The sequence below is a fragment of the Mustela nigripes genome, chromosome 9 (assembly GCF_022355385.1).
Source record: "Mustela nigripes isolate SB6536 chromosome 9, MUSNIG.SB6536, whole genome shotgun sequence".
Lineage (NCBI taxonomy): Eukaryota > Metazoa > Chordata > Mammalia > Carnivora > Mustelidae > Mustela > Mustela nigripes.
In genome coordinates, this window is record NC_081565.1 from 84007493 (window position 1) to 84023492 (window position 16000).

The 16000-nt window shown below is 47.3% G+C and overlaps 1 long non-coding RNA gene across 4 annotated transcripts in view; it reads right to left on the bottom strand.

Annotated features, from left to right (window-relative positions):
- LOC132024850 (uncharacterized) overlaps positions 1 to 16000 on the bottom strand; it is a 121757-nt gene that overhangs the window by 21649 nt on the left and 84108 nt on the right. For all 4 annotated transcript variants that reach the window (XR_009406335.1, XR_009406334.1, XR_009406333.1 and 1 more), the window contains exon 10: positions 5396 to 5699. This is a non-coding gene — a long non-coding RNA (uncharacterized LOC132024850). The remainder of the gene's footprint in view (positions 1 to 5395; positions 5700 to 16000) is intronic.

Genomic DNA, 16000 nt, shown 5'->3' on the forward strand with positions numbered 1-16000 from the left:
CAAATAGCCAAACAAATCTTAAAAAGAACAAATCTAGAGGTACCGCAATCCCAGGTTTCAAGATACACTACAAAGCTCTGGTATCAATACAGTATGGTACTGGCACAAAAACAGACACATAGACACATAGATCAATGGAACAGAATAAAGAGCCCAGAAATAGACCCACTATTATAGGGTCAATTAATCTACAACAAAGGAGGAAAGAATAGACAATGAGGAAAAGACAGTCTCTTCAATAAATGGTGCTTGGAAAACTGGACAGCTACATGCAAAAAATGAAACTAGATCACTTTCTTATACACCCACACAAAAAAACCCCACAAACCTGAAAATGTATTAAAGACCTAAATGTGAGACTTAAGACAATAAACCTCCTAGAAGAAAACAAAGGTGGTCATCTTTTTGTCTCCTCAGGCAAGAGAAAGAAAGAAAAAGATGAACTATTGGGACTACACCAAAATAAAAAGCTTTTGTAGAGTAAGGAGACCATTAACAAAACAGAAAGACTAACTACTCAAAGGGTGAAGTTATTTGCAAATGATATATCTGGTAAGGGTTAATATCCAAAATATAAGAATTTATACAACTCAGCACCAAAAAAAGCAAATAATCTGATTAAAAATGGACAGAAGATATGAAGAGACGTGGTTCCATAGAGGACATACAGATGATCACCAGAGGCATGAAAAGATGCTCAATATCACTCATCATCAGGGAAATGCAAATCAAAACCACAAGGTATCACCTTCTATCTGTCAGAATGGCTAGAATTAAAAATGGCAGGAAACACCAAGTGCTGGTGAGGACAGGTAGAAAAAGGAACACTTGTGCCCTGTGGTTGGGGATATAAACTGGTGCAGCCACTGGGGAAAACAATATGGAGATTCCTCCAAAACTTAAAAGCACCATATGATCCCATAATTCCACTCCTGGGTATTTACCCAGAAAAAAAGAAAACACTGAATTGAAAGGATGTATGTTTACCGCAGCATAATTTACAATAGCCAAGAGAAGGAAGCAATCCAAGTGTCTGCTGATTAACGGCTGAAGAAAATGTAGTGTGTGTGTGTGTGTGTGTGTGTGTGCGTGCGTGTGTGTGTAGCAATAATATGGATGGTCCAAAAGGGTATTATCCTAAGTGAAATAAGCCAGAGAGAGAGAAATACCATGATTTCAGTTGTATGTGGAATCCACAAAAAAGGGAACGAAGAACAGAAACAGACCCATAAATAGAACAAATGGATGGTTTCCAGAGGGCAGGGTGGGAGGGGGATGGGCAGAATGGGTGCAGGGTAGTGGGAGGTTCAGGCTTCTGGTTACGGAGTGCATATGTCACAGGGATAAAGGTGCAGCACAGGGAACAGAGTCAGTGGTATTGTGAGTGTGTCCTACAGGGACGGACAGAAGCTGCATGTGGGGTGAGCACGGCGTAACACACAGACTTGCTGAATCACTATGTCGTGTACCTGAAACAAATGCAACATCATGTGTCAACCACATCTCAAGTAAAAAACAATTATTATGCTGTATTTAACCCAGTATACCCAGAATGCCATGCTGGCTATTATTAGATATTTTATGTTTTCTTAAATATCCAATGTGTATTTTACATAGAGAACATATCTCAACTTAGTCGTAGGAGCTATACGTGGCTAGTGGTGACCAGCTGGTTGGTCCTGCCAGCCCAGCCTTCAACTAGAAGAATGTGGGGCACTTGGGTGGCTCTGGCAGTTGAACATCTGACACTGGTTGTGGCTCAGGTCATCTCAGGGCTGTGAGGTCGAGCCCCTCATGAGGTTCAGCACTGGGTATGGAGCCTGCTTAAGATTTTAAGATTCTCTCTCCCTCTGTCCCTCCCCCTCGCACGCATGCTCTATCTCCAAAAAAAATCAACAAATAAAAATAAAAACCTGACATCATCTACTCACAGGTTTGCCTTCCCTGCTAGAAGGCAGGCTACCCAAGGGCAAGGTCAACATGTCAGACTCCTCCGAGTCCCCTCAGTGCACGGCAGGTTCTGAGCGCTAAGTGAATGCTCACTCACCTCACGTACCTGAGGGTATTGTGAGAGGAGGTGGAATTCTGGCAGCTTTGCTCAGACGAAGAGCCGCTGACCTGTACTTCTGATAACTGTGATAGTAATAATAGCTAATATCTTGGTCTTGGACCACGTGCCGTGCTCTTCCGGGCGTTCCCTCCCTCGGTCCCCACGACGCCGCCGCGAGCGATGTACCGTTATGGCTTCCACTCTCTGCGTAAAGAAACTTGCCCCCAATCATACAGCTGCTAAGTGGACGAATGAAGACTTATGGAAATCGTTCTAGAAAAACAAAAGGACAACGTCCCCCCCCCCCCCCACACACACACACAGGCACTAAATATGAAGTTGAAAAGTAACTGTAATTGCGGATGTGCTAAGCCTGCCCTGGTAGGTTAGCCTTCTCCGGACTCTCCTCTACCAGCCCCCAAGCATCTTTTCTGGGGCTCAGTCACCTGCTGACTGTGGCCTGAGCCAGGGCAGACCTTTCTCCAAAGGCTTTGAACCAGCCCATCCTGTCTTGGAATTGAATATCTTCCACATTTGTCTTCGGAGTTGTGTGCATTCTGCCTGTCTTGTCAAACCGGCAGAGCTTTTCAGCAAGGACTTTAGTGAACAGAGTTACCTCTTTCAGTGCCTCATCTTCTCCTGGGATACGGAGGGACAGAGGGGCATAAACTGCTTCCTTTCCCCTGCTGTCCCCAGAAAGTCCTGCAGCCACGCTACCATAGCCTGTGGCGAGGGAAGCAATCCTCGCTGCTTTGTTGTGTTAAAGGCAACTAGGCTGAACTTCCTTAAGAAAAACAATGCAGGGGTGCCTGGGTGGCTCAGTAGGTCAAGGATCTGCCTTCAGCTCAGGTCATGATCTCAGGGTCCTGGGATCCAGCCCCACATCAGGCTCTCTGCTCAGCACAGGGAGCCTGTTCCTTCCTCTGTCCCTCGTGCCTCATGCTCTCTCTCACTCTCCAAGTAAATAAATAAAATCTTAAAAAAAAAAAAAAAAAGATGCAGATTTCAAATCTGGGGTGATGGGGGGGACGGATGGGTGGTGAGGTGTACAAAAATTCCATTATCTCGAAGCCACAGGAACCTGAACCACATCTGGCAAAGGAAATAAAGCTGGAGAGGTAAGGAAAGCCTAGATTCGGAGAAGCCTCGGAAACAGGCAGCATCATTTGGACTTCACGTGGTGGGAAATGAAGATCCCTGGAGGGTTTCTGAGCCTGGGAGTGATGTGATGAAAACAGTGATTAAGGAAGATGAAATGCGAGCAGGACAAATGCAGGGCAAGGGCTGCCATCGGAGAGGAGGCAGGCATCCAGCCCGGGAGGTGCCGGGAGCAAGACAGAAAGCCAGCCTATTCCGGAAGGAATCCACGGTCCCGCAGAAATTAACATCTGCCCACCCCGAAGTCACTTTACGACCAGCTCACTACCATTTTTTTTTTTCTTTCCTTCTTTTTATGACCTTATTATATTTGGGAAGGCAAAAATAAACCGGAGAGGAGCTGAACAGTTTCATTAAACTGATCATAAAATTTCATCTCTGTGGACAGAATGGTTTAACTGTGAGTGTACCCCGCTGAGCAAACGGGCTTCGCTGTGAACACGGGGAACCGTCTGTGGGGGCAGAAATGATGCCCAGAAAAAACGTCCATTAAGTCCTTACTCACAGAATAAACAAGCACGATGAAAACAGAATTTTTTAGAGCAGCCTCAGGTGGAAGGAGCCCATAGGACAGGACAGACATGGCCGTCCCCACGGTGGCCACCCCAGCTGCAGAGTGTCCAGACCTCACCGAGAGCCCCCTGTCCATGTCAGCTCCCACAGTGGCAGAGGGGCAGACCGACTCGCAGGTGGCCAGCCCTGCTTGCCCGAGCCCTCACCCCTCAACTGCCACATTCTTTGGTTCTGGCTACAAGTTTAAATGGCCCCGAGCCTCCAAAATTATTTTCATTCAAGTTTAGATCTGGAAAGAGCCTTGGAGAGCATCTAAACCCATAGTTTAAGAATATTTTCAACCTGCACACCTTTTTTTTTTTCCTTTGGCAAAATAAATGTAATGGAAATACAGTGGAGAAATATTACCATGGAATCCTTCGGAAGGAACTGTGGGGGGAAGCCCAGGATTCCATCTCCTCCTTCTGTCCCCTTCCCTGCCCTACCCCCCCCCCACCCCCAACTTCCACACTTTGTGGTCGACCCTGAAATCTTTCCCAGGACCCCGAGGGCTGATGAGAAAGCAGTCTGCAAAATACTGGAGTCTAGTATTTTTGTTTTGTTTTGGTATCTTGTGACAGATGAAAAATTAAAGCCCAGAAACTCAAAAGAGGACTTTCATTTCCAGCTACAGGACACGCAAAATGACCTAAGAGCCTCCTTTCTTAGCTAGAATGCTAACTAAAGGGAACTATCCATGTCCATGCTTAACATGACCTCACGAAGACTCACAAAGAATGCCTCAATTTGAAACTGGGTATAACCTATGACCCAGCGATTGCATGTGTCCCAGAACAGTGTTTACCCAACGCCTCACAGAGATGGCTCAGAGGATCCCTTCAGTACGCTGTAACCAATACATTTTCTTTTAGGCCACACGAAACTGGATCATAACTGAATAGAAAAGATGGGCACTATTTTGAGAACCTTCCCCATATATGTACACACACACACACACAGTGTAACCCATGGGCTGGGCGACCATGAAAGGTATATCTTTCATGGTGGGTATAGACAAAACAGTCTGAAAAAATGCCATCTAAGAGAAACGTTGGCACATTAGTATAGGAAATATATAAGAACATTCACTGAAGCCTTGTTTATCGTAGTACAAAATAAGAAGCAGCCGAATTGTTCATCAACAAGAGGATCGACAAAGCACACGGCAGGCTGTCCATGCAGCATGATGTCACAGAGCAGTTAAAACGAATGGACCAGAGCAATGTTGCTGAAATCTAAGCTCAATGGGAAAAAAAAAAAAAACAAACCTCAAAAAAACAAAACACATACACACAAAACAGCAAGTGGCAGAACATAAAAAGTGTTTTCATTTACTTTCAAGTTCTAAAATTTTGAAGTTTTAAAACAGAATGGCAGCACCCATGGCTTAAAGATGCGGGTGTCCAGAGAAAGCAGGAAGGTTCGGGCACTGTTTGTCTCTGGGCTGGGAGGCAGGGAAACAGGATCCAGGAGTCGTCTGCCAAGTCCTCCGCTACTCTGCAGGGAGCTGGTCGAAATGTTAGGATTGTTGCCTAGAACGCACTCCATGCCGGCACTCAGTTGTGTTACCGCGTTTGCCTTATTTTTTGTGTTGTTGATTTAAAAAAAATGTATGTGTAAGTCATATGCACTCACCGAGACCAGATGGCCGATTGGTAGCGCAATCTGGAAGAAATCCAGGGCAGAACCCTGTCGGATTCCCAAACCAGTCGTCTTCCCACAGGGCTCCCAGTTCACGATCTGCTTGGGAATGAGGAATCGGCATCCTTTGGGTCCTAATGGTACGAGTTTATTTTTACCTGAGGGATACTGTTCCCCACAGCCCCCCGAGGCCACATCTGCTCTGGCCAGAAATAGCGCGAAGCCCACTCGCTCTCGGAGGTTGAGCTGTTGCTTCACAGTTTGTGTCTTGGCTCTGTTTTCCAGCCTTGCTCGTGCACTGCAAAAAAGAAGGAAAAAAATAAAGTGCTGAGCCGCTGAAAGGTCAGGAGAGAGATGATCTAAACAAAAAAGTAGAGGCTGGGAAAGAAGGAGAGAGAGAGAGAGAATCTGCTTTCTCCAGGGACTACACCCATTCTCAGGAAGCAATCAAGTTAAAGTCAGAATATCACCAAGAAACCATAAAGCAAACGTTGGGTGTATTTTAGACAACAAGACCCCACTGAATTCGTAGCCTTTCTGTAGCCTTTAAGCACAAATACAAAATACACAACCTAATGGGAGTGGGTTCATTAACTTTTTTCCTAGTCTACGAAAGCCGGACGAAGGATGCCTTGCTATGGACTACAGGACGGGAGGCAGAGATTTACTGTGCTTTGGAAAAGTTCAGGGCAGTGGCTTTTATCACCGGATCTTTTGTACTCTTCAAGTTACATAAGAGGCTCTTACTTCTCTTTTTTCTGTAGGCATAACTTGCAGGCAAGATGTAGCCTCTCGGGTGGGCCAGCCAAAGCCTTCTGCTGTTGGAGGGGAGACGGTGACAGAGAAGAAGATGCCCTTGTAGTAGAGGGTCTGCGAGAGCTCAGTCTCCGGAGTCAAGCTGTGAACTGCTCATGAGTTTATCTGTGTATACTCCTCCCTCTGGGATGCCTACCTGTCATCAGGAGCAGTGAACGGATCTTCTCTGCACCGCCGGAGAAAACTCACTTCTGTGACTGGATTCCTTCCGTTGCGTGGAGAGCCAACAAAGCAGCCGCTGACATTTGTTGACTGCTTCCTCTTCTAAGAGCTTTACCTCTTCTAGTCTGCAGCCACCGTCCCAGGAAGGTACTACAGCTAGCCCCATTTTACAGATAAGAACACTAAGACAGCACAAGGTTCAGAGATCGAGGTCTCAGGTCACTCAGAGTCCGTGCTGGAGCCAGGAGTTGGACAGAGCCAGTTGGTTCTAATGGCCTGGACTTTTCTGTGCCATTGTGTCCCAGAGGTGGCAATTAAAATAAGTAGATGGCAGCCCCAGTTACGATAGGCTCTATGGGAACTCTGCCTCAGATACAGGGGCTCTAAGAGGGAAGTATTCACATGCCAAGGCAAGAGTGTTCGATAAAAATCAGAATCCTTTCCCCTAGAGGCCCTAGTACCCGAGGACACCTGCTCCTAGCAACCAAGGACACGGCTCCTAGCACCCAAGGACCCTGCTTCTAGCACCTGAGGGCACTGCTCCTAGCACCCGAGGACACCTGCTGCGGATCCTACCCTGCCTAAGTTACAGCTAACTTCTGCTCTGCCCCTAAATCCCCAGAGGACAAAAGTGGAGACGGACTTGGGCATGCTCTCGGTTAAAAACCGGGAGGCCTGAGCTTGAGTTCAGTTTTGCCACTTACTAAACGGATTCATGTCTTTCACTTCCCTTGTCTGAAATGATAACAGTGAATGCCTCTCACAGAGGAACAGTGATTCAACCTGGACGGAGCAACAAAGAACTTTATACACATCGGTGACCTGTGAGTTTTTTTCTTTGCTCCATAAGTCAAGGCAGCACGTCACAGCAGAACGCGGTCAACATCCGAGAAAGCTCCATGTGCCTCCCAAAGAGCGTGGCTCTGTAGCATGAGGACAAACCTTGGCCAGCTCATTCCTCCCTCCCCGCCCCATCTATAAGAGGAGGCGTATTAATCACCGGAGTGTCTCCCGATTTTGAAATTTTGTGTTTGGTTTGGTCCCAGATCCAGGAGAAGTAAACCAGGCTTTCACAAGGGCAGTTTGAGTATTTCCAGGCCGGCTTGCTCTCCTATGGTGAACACCCATCCAGGGTCCCATTCATGACACAGGACCCGAGAGGCAGTCTCCCCACCCAGGGATAGGATATAATGCCAGTGCTTCTAACTGCAACCCCCCCGTGCCACCCCCCCCCCCCCCAAGTTCAAGACTTAGAGACAAGAGAGCTGGATGCTCTGCTGGGACTAGGTGAGCACCTGCTTCGGCAGGCAGCCAGCTGGAAGTCGGGTGGGGCCTAACACTTTTGTTCTGGGTAATGCCAGGTACATGAGGGAACGCAGGGCAGGAGGACTTCTGGGGAGTTTCTAGCCCTGTGACCTCTTGTGACCGCTTCACTGATCACTATCACTTGAGATGATGTCAGATACGACCAGTCATGACAGGCTGGGAGCCACAGCCACGCGCCCGGCCGGCCTTCCTGCCTCTCTGCATTGGCCCCGCCACAGGAAAGCAGGTCACGTGTGGGGACTGTGAGTCCCGCGGGTGACTGGGGCGTGGCGCTGAGACAGCAGGAGGCTCTGCTCATCTTTCCAGAATGGGCTTGACACCGTTGCAAGGGAAGCCGGGACCCTGGGGGGCCTCGTGCTGTGGCTGAGCATGACGGGTCAATCCTCGAAGGGAAGCGGGGTCTGTCCCCGTGACTACCCGCCCCAGCCGTCCCACTCCCAGGGCCCTCACAGCCCGAAGGAGAGGACAGGAAACATCCCCTGTGCGGCAGGAAGCCTGGTCAGCACCTCGAGCTACATCACCATGAGCCAAGTGGCCGGAACGGTCACAAGATGAGCACGGGCGCCCGCCCCCAGCCCCTTGCCATGGACGCCCATTAATGATTCATTCTGTGTCTCTAGCAGAAGACTCCCTGCCTGGGGCTCTGCGCCACCGTCCCTCCCGGGAGGCCTGGGCCTCATCTCTCGCACCTGGTTCCCTTCTGCAACTCAAGGCTCATGTCAACTGTCACGATCTCAGGCCACCTACACACCTCCCAGAACTCTCCATCACAACGCTCCCTTCCTGTCGCATACGGAACTTCTCACCATCTCCGATTATCCCCTTCATTTATTATTGTTCCTTGTCTCCAGTCCCTGTAGGGAAGTGAGAGCCGGCATCTTCTCTGTCTTCCCCAGTCTATCCCCAGCACCAGAAAAAAAAAACAAAAATATCCAGCAGCTAATAAGGGATCCATACAGTTAGTACAATTAGTTCATTAAAGAGTTAACTCTACCCAGAACAGGTGTGTACCGGCACAGAGACGGTTTGGTGAGCTCCCAAGGCTCCGAGCTGGCCTTCATAGACACTTCTGGATACCTCCCCATTAAAGATCTGACACTCCCTCTCTCATCATCAGGGCTGGCTCCTGCCATCTACTCTTACACTACATAACTTTTCACCCAGAAATGATTTTGGGTGATTTCAACTACCAGGGTCTCATTCTTCTCAAATAAGTACAAGTCAGGAGGTGTTTGGTCCAGGGTTGGGGTGGCCACTCAACCAAAGAAGGACCTTGCTCATTCTCCTGTGCACCTTCTGTTACTTGCACAAAGCTTTCTACAGGTGCCTGTCATGCCACAGTCCCAACATGGCTGCTGTGTCACCGGGCATCACGTCTGAACGCCAGAGAAGGGGCAAAGCAAAGGAAGAAAGAGCCATGTCCCACGACTCTGTCATTCCTTTTTATTGGGAAGACAACAGCTTTCCTAGCATCTGTACTCAGCCTCCTTCTATTTCTAGCTTCTGCGTTAATCCGGGGTCACATGGCCGCTCTGAGACCAGTTACTGACAACGGGAAATTGGGTTACTGTGACCAGTTCAGTCACAATTCATCCCGGGGGGCTGAAGAGAGGACCAGCTTTCCTTGAGATCAAGGTACTGCCACTCTCTCCTGAACAAACACATGTGTCCTATCTAAATGGACGAGAGTGGACCCTTACCCCAAACAAGAGCGGAGACTCACAAAGACAGACTTACAGACAGATCCCTCGAACTGTCATCTTCTGAACTTTCTTAAGACTTGGCTGTTCCCATTGTTTAAATTCCACTGCATGCTCAAACATCTACCCAAAGTATCTTTTTTTTCTTCAGCTAGCTCAAGATGGTTCCTGTCATAAAACCAGAAGGTCTTTGTTCAAGGAACCTGTGACTACAGCCTCATGCAAAGCTGTTCAGGCTGCTGCTGGGAGTCTGACAGTCCATTTGCATCTTCCTCAGCAGTGACATGGCCCTTTGCACCCAACACTCAGCTCCCGAGGTGACCCAAACACTTAGACATTATGTCATCAGCCTGACAACCTCCTCCTCCCCCTCTCCACCTTCAGGCAGCATCTGCTGCGGTCCCAAGTGTCCAGGGAGACCTCCTGGTTCCTTAGGGGCCGCCTGATGGCAGAGGGATCCAGAGCTATGCAGTACCACCCACTCTCACCCATGGAGGAGCAGAGATGTCACATCACAAATCCATGATGAAGGCCAAAGCCACTTCCTGCCTTTTCACCTTGTCCCAATACTTCTTTTCTTTCAGAAGCCATCTGATTATCCAGGACACACACACACATACACACACACACAGAGTCATCAACACCCTCACAATTAATAAAGAACCTCATGAGCAAAAAGCCTGGCCAGCCCAGCATACTGTTCCCTCCCTGCTGGTGGCCACAAGGAATCTTTTGTGAGTGATTCTAAGGACGGTCACACAAGTGTCCATAGGGATATCTCTGCAGAGCTGGGGCTCAGCCATCTATGAACTTGATCTCATTTCTTTTCCAGTATACACATTGTTCTTCCATATCTCTCTTCAACTTATGCAGATTTTAGACAGCACTTCTCAAAATGTGTTGCCTGCCACTTACAGGTTTTACAGAAATAAATGGGTCCACGCTCAGATGACTTGACGAGCACCTGATTAAAGAAAGTCAGATGGCTTCGTCATGGCAGGACATGGTGCGAGGCTTTAATATTGCAGCCTGCACGATGAGTAGCTAAAGAGAGATGGACTGTGTGGCATCTTCCAAATTCGTTTTACCACTGAACGTTTTTTCCTTGGCACACATTGAACGGCTGGTGATGCCTCGGGAAATGCTAAGAAGCAGAGGGATCCAGGGGGCACATCCTAGATTTGGGGGGGGCACTACCTCTTTTCAGTGCCAAGAGGCATTTCCTGTGACTTAGTTAAGTTGGCCTCGTCCAGACCTACGTGGACCGCCAGTGAGTGTGCTGGGTGGTTGGGATGGCCCTTGAGTCCACTGTGTCTACACCCCAGTTGCTGCCCCGGGTAAGAGGCACGTTGGTCTTGGAAAGAGCGTACTTGAGTGGATGATGTTTTGATGTTTTTTTCTCTGATCCTCAGGTTTTCCACCTTCAAAATGAGCATGGTGGGCTCCACCAGAACAGGGAGCACGAGATCCTTACCAAAAATTCCAACTCTCTGTTATTTGTCTTCTGTTCCAACTTTTAATGAAAGCGATTTTCATTAATGCATTGGTGAACAAGCCACCTTGACCTTGGTGACATGGCACATGAACTAACAACTCTAAGCCTTTTTTTTTTTTAATTTATCTTATTTAGATATGCCTTCTCTAAAAGATCACTTGGAATAACATGACAAAAATATCTTCCTACAAATGTGCAAACATTTCCCTCAGATATCTCACACCATTGTGGCCGCCTCATAACCTTTAGATGTTTTAAACATCTCTACACTGACAAAATGATTTTTAGAATTAAATCTAAAATGCAGGATTTGGGCACTGGTTCTGCCAAAGCCTCATCGCAGAACATCTAGAAGGGACCCTTGCTTCCGTGGAAGTCTTTGCCCTGGGGACAGAGAGCTCCACATCCAAGAGGAAAACAATTGGACAAACACGTTTCTCATCACAGTGTGATAGTATCAGCCGCAGCTTATGAGACAAGTCCGGGAGAAATTCATCTCTCACTCAAAAGTTTCAACATTACCGGCCACATAATAATAAAAAATGTGTTGCTTACCTCCAAGCTGATTTTACTTTCAGGCTATGTTAATAAGAATCCTTACTCCTGAACTTACCTAGACTGGATATTCTTCTAAACTGATTTGAAATGTCTGAGAAATTGGAGGTTCTGACCCACCTCTGTACCCCATGTCCACGAAAAAGAACATCTTCTCTGCAGTGATGAGAGTATGGATGTTAAAAGGCACATGGTGCAGGAAGGAAAAACATAAGCAAGTGCATTGGAAGACCAAGGTTCTAGGCAGTATTTGGGCAGCTCTTGTGATGGGCTGTCTTGTAATCCCCCCCCAAATTCGCACATTGGAGTCCTAACACTGGTACCTTAGAATGTGATTTCACTTTGGAAATAGGGTTTTTAGGGAGGTAATCAAGTTAAAATGAGGTCATTAGGATTAATCCAATATGGCGGTGTACTTGTAAGAAGGGAACATTCAGACACAGATACACCTAGTGGGAAGATGATGCGAATGAACGTGGGGAGAAGACAGCCATGGACAAGTCCAGGAGGACACTGGGAACAGATTCGTCCCTCCCTGTCCTCAGAAGAAATCGATCCTGCCAACACCTGGATTTTGGACTCTAGCCTCCAGAACTCAGAGACAATACATTTCTGTCATTGATGCCACTCAGTGTGGGGCCCTCTGTCCCAGCAGCCCCAATACACTAACAGGAGCCGTGTTCTCAGGTAGGTCTCCCGCCTGGTATCTCTGGGTCTCGGTTTCCTCAGCTAGAGCATTAGGGGGCAAATCCCGTGAAAGTGTTTTTTTCAAGGATAAGAGAGAGCCCCTCCCGCCAGCTCTCCTGAAATGTAATCATATACCGTCTTGGGAGAAAAGCTTTCCCTCTCACCTACAGATCGATGGACTGTTACACAAGGCTGAAGCCATCTCTCATCATCCGGTCTGGCCATCCCAACTTTTTATTTCAGTCATAGCTTTGGAAAGCAAAGTAAGGACAAAAGGAGGCTCAAAGTAACTCCAATGAAAGGCAAACTTATAAACGGGAATCTTTTTACCAGACACGCATCATTTGGAAAAAGCAGGTTTTGAGAAATTCTAGAGGAGCTGTTGGGGGAGGCGGGGGGGAGGTTCACACGAAAAGACCGGTAATAAACGTAATGCTTGGCATGGAAGGAAACATGTCCTAGGCACAATTACTGAGCTTCTGAGTGCTACTACCCTGTTTTATTTCACCAATAAAACAGCTAATAACAATAGCTTTCTACAACATTTATCAGCCTCTCATCAGAATGTATTGTGCTGGTATAAATCCTGGGCTATTGCTGTATGTCCCAAGCCTGGAATATAGCACGAATGCCAGACCCATAATGGGTAAGAAGAACATTCTGGCAACTGAAATTGCAATTGCAAATGCTATTAAACAGAACTGATGGCCTAGTTCCCCTTCCCTTTCCCTCACTGAACGTATGCTCTCAGGCCAAAGGATGTACCAAGATAAGCATTCTGTGAAGTGATTGTATCGCTGCTAATGAGGGTGGCCTTCTTAAGCACAACTAAATGGCTGGTTTAGCATCCACGATGTTAAAACAAAAATCAACATATTTGGCCACAAGTCTGGCATTTAAATGAACAGTGCTTGTATTAGTTAGGGTCCCAATGAGATGGCTCGTCCCTACCAGAATCATTCAAATGAGGTTTATTTATTCTGTATAAATAACTTTTCTTTTTAATTTTACAAAGGTATAACCAGGGTATTATTAAAAAAAAAAAAAAAAAGGAATTGTGGGGGCGATAATCCAGGATCAGGAGCCAAAGCACTGTTCCCACCCCCTTGGCACAAGGAGACAGAGGAGCAGTGGTTAACAGAATCTGGAAGGAGGAGGAAGCCATAGAGAGAAGGCTGTCCTGAAAGGAGTAGTAGGATTCTGTCTCAGGAGAGAGCGCAAGACATCTTCCCGAGGAGGAAGTTAGGAGAGTTAAGTATCCTGAGTGACCTCGGTCTCTCCCTTCCTTCAGATTCCCACCAGGGCTCCCCATTTGGTCAAGTCCAACCAGAGACAAAGGGCAGGGTGCCCATGGATGTGGTCCATATGGTCAGTCTCCAAAGACTGGGGTGAGAGGATCTGGAGGTAGGTGAAATTTAGCATAGCGCGAAATAACCCAATAGATGCATTAAGGTATTTGTAAGGTTTACAGAACAGAAACATGTCCGCTCTTGATCACCATCTTATCCCCAGCTACGTCCCTCCAATACCGATCAATTTTCCAATGCTCTGACACTAACCGGTATCCAATAATTCAATCCAGTGCTGACACTACTCAAATGTTAGCACAGACCCCACAAATTAAGGGCTCAGTCCCACAAGAGGCTCCACTTTAGACATCAGCCACAAATGGGGTCCCCAGGAAACCTAACCATCTGTCCAACTGACCACAGACTTGGAGGCCCCTGTGACTCCCACTCAGGTTCAGTAACTCGCTAGAACCACTCATGAAAGCACTCTAGTCTCTGTTACAGTTCCAACAGACAGGCTACAACTCAGCAACAGCCAAATGGAAGAGGTTCCCAGGGCAGTGTACGGAGGGATGGATCGGGGGTGATATCCACAACTTCTAACCCGCTGAGTGTGTCGCCCTCTCAGCACATCAACGTCTTGACCAAGCTGAAAGCTCCATTAGCCTCATTGTTTCAGAGCATTCTGGAAGCTTCATGCCTAAACCATTACTGAATCACTGGCCGCTGATGATTGAATTAAATCTCCGGCTCCTCTCTCCTCCCTGGCTGTTGAAGTCCAGGCCGATTGGTCTAGCCCTCTCCCATGATTGGTTCCTTGTCAACCACCCTGTCCTGAAGCGATCTGAGGACCTGTGTTCAGTCACCTCATTAGTGTACAAAAGATATTCTTAATACTCTTAAAATCGCAAGGATTTTAGGAGCTCTGTGCCAGCCAGGACTGGGGACAAAGACCAAATATATATTTTATTGTGTCACGTAGCCACATCTTACCACAGTGTCCGGCGCAGGACAGATAGTTATATTTGCTAATGAATGACGCAGTCCCAGCAAGCCGTTCTAGAGTCAGTCTTCCCTCCCCTCCCCCCTCCTCCCTCTGACCCCTTACCTTCCCTCGCTCCCTTGGGAAGATCCCTTGGGATCTTGGGGATCTTGGGAAAATCCCTTGGGAAGATCCCTTGGGATCTTCCTTCTTCGCTTCCTTGGGATTACTGAATTTTTTAAGCCAAAACTAAACATGGCTTTAAGATTCTCCTTCTCCTTTTTTGGGTTCCCTAGGAAAGACAAACCCAGACAGGTCTCCAGAATCTTAGGCCATTTCACACCCATGACATCCCAAGTCCTGGGAGACCCCATGGAGAAACATTCACCAAGTCTTCTCAGAGACGGAATCAAACCCACTGATTTATAATCTGTTCCAGTCTCCTTGTTTTCATACCTTTTTTTTTTTTTTTTTTTTTTTTTTACCTTCACAACCAACATATTCTGCTGCCCTGAAGAGGCGCGGGAAGCTAGGGTTGGACATTTGCTGGGGATGCTAGAACATTTTTTGCTTATGTCATATGTTGTGCAACATGCCACTGAAAGGACTTTATATTCTGGAGAGTTTCCCAATGATATGAGTCCCACCTTATGCTTTTAAGATCCCAAGTGATCAGCATTTTACATATCGTAGGGAAAACAGAATTTCTGCCAAGGAAAAACCTGAAACCAAGGATAAAGAGAATGTGGAATGGACTAGAGCTATGTTAAAAACATTAACAGAAAAAACAAAAGTGAAAAACAGACAGGTCCATTCAGGCCCAATATGCCTTGACAACATGGTGTGAACTTCCAGACTGAACGAGGGTTGGGATAAGGGTGTTGAAGTGTTCTATCCACCAGCAGAGCGGGCTCTCCATCTGATGGATGGCTAGGCATCTCTCCAGTTAGGAACAGCCTTCTGATCTTAACAAGCACGACCCAAACTCCAGGGCCAGACTGAAATCTCAACCAAAACAGTTGCCCAAGGGCTTGATGAAGGCCTCTTAGAGAGGACTTCTAGCCCTGCTCAGACACCCATGGCCCACCTTCCCCTCAAAGTACACCCTGTAACCTGAGCACAAACTACAAATGGGGCTCCTCAGTTTCCTTACCTGGGTGTCCTCTCTGGCCACCATGTCCCAGGGACATGTGACCCCTGTTTGATCAGCAGCAGACCACATCATCACTTCAGGCACTGATAAGAAAATACATCCAAGAAGGGGTTGTGATAGCCTGCGCAAGCTCGCTGGAGACAGACACAGATACTGGAAGGAAGTACCTGAGGCAGTGGTTCTAAACCAGCTGATCCTAAGTGACCTAGGGGGAGGGTTTGCTGGAAACAACCAGTGGGTGTTCTGAAAGAGGGACAGTGAAATCTGGGCCCACCCAAAGAGCACGGAATTCTACCTAGAGGAGGAGCCCAGATGTCTTTAAGGTTACCCACACCCAACATACAGTGGAAAAGAGGCACATTAATCATTTTCTTTCACTATCTCTAAACAATACTCCCCTGGACTGGGTACAGCAGACTTACGGGGGAAATATT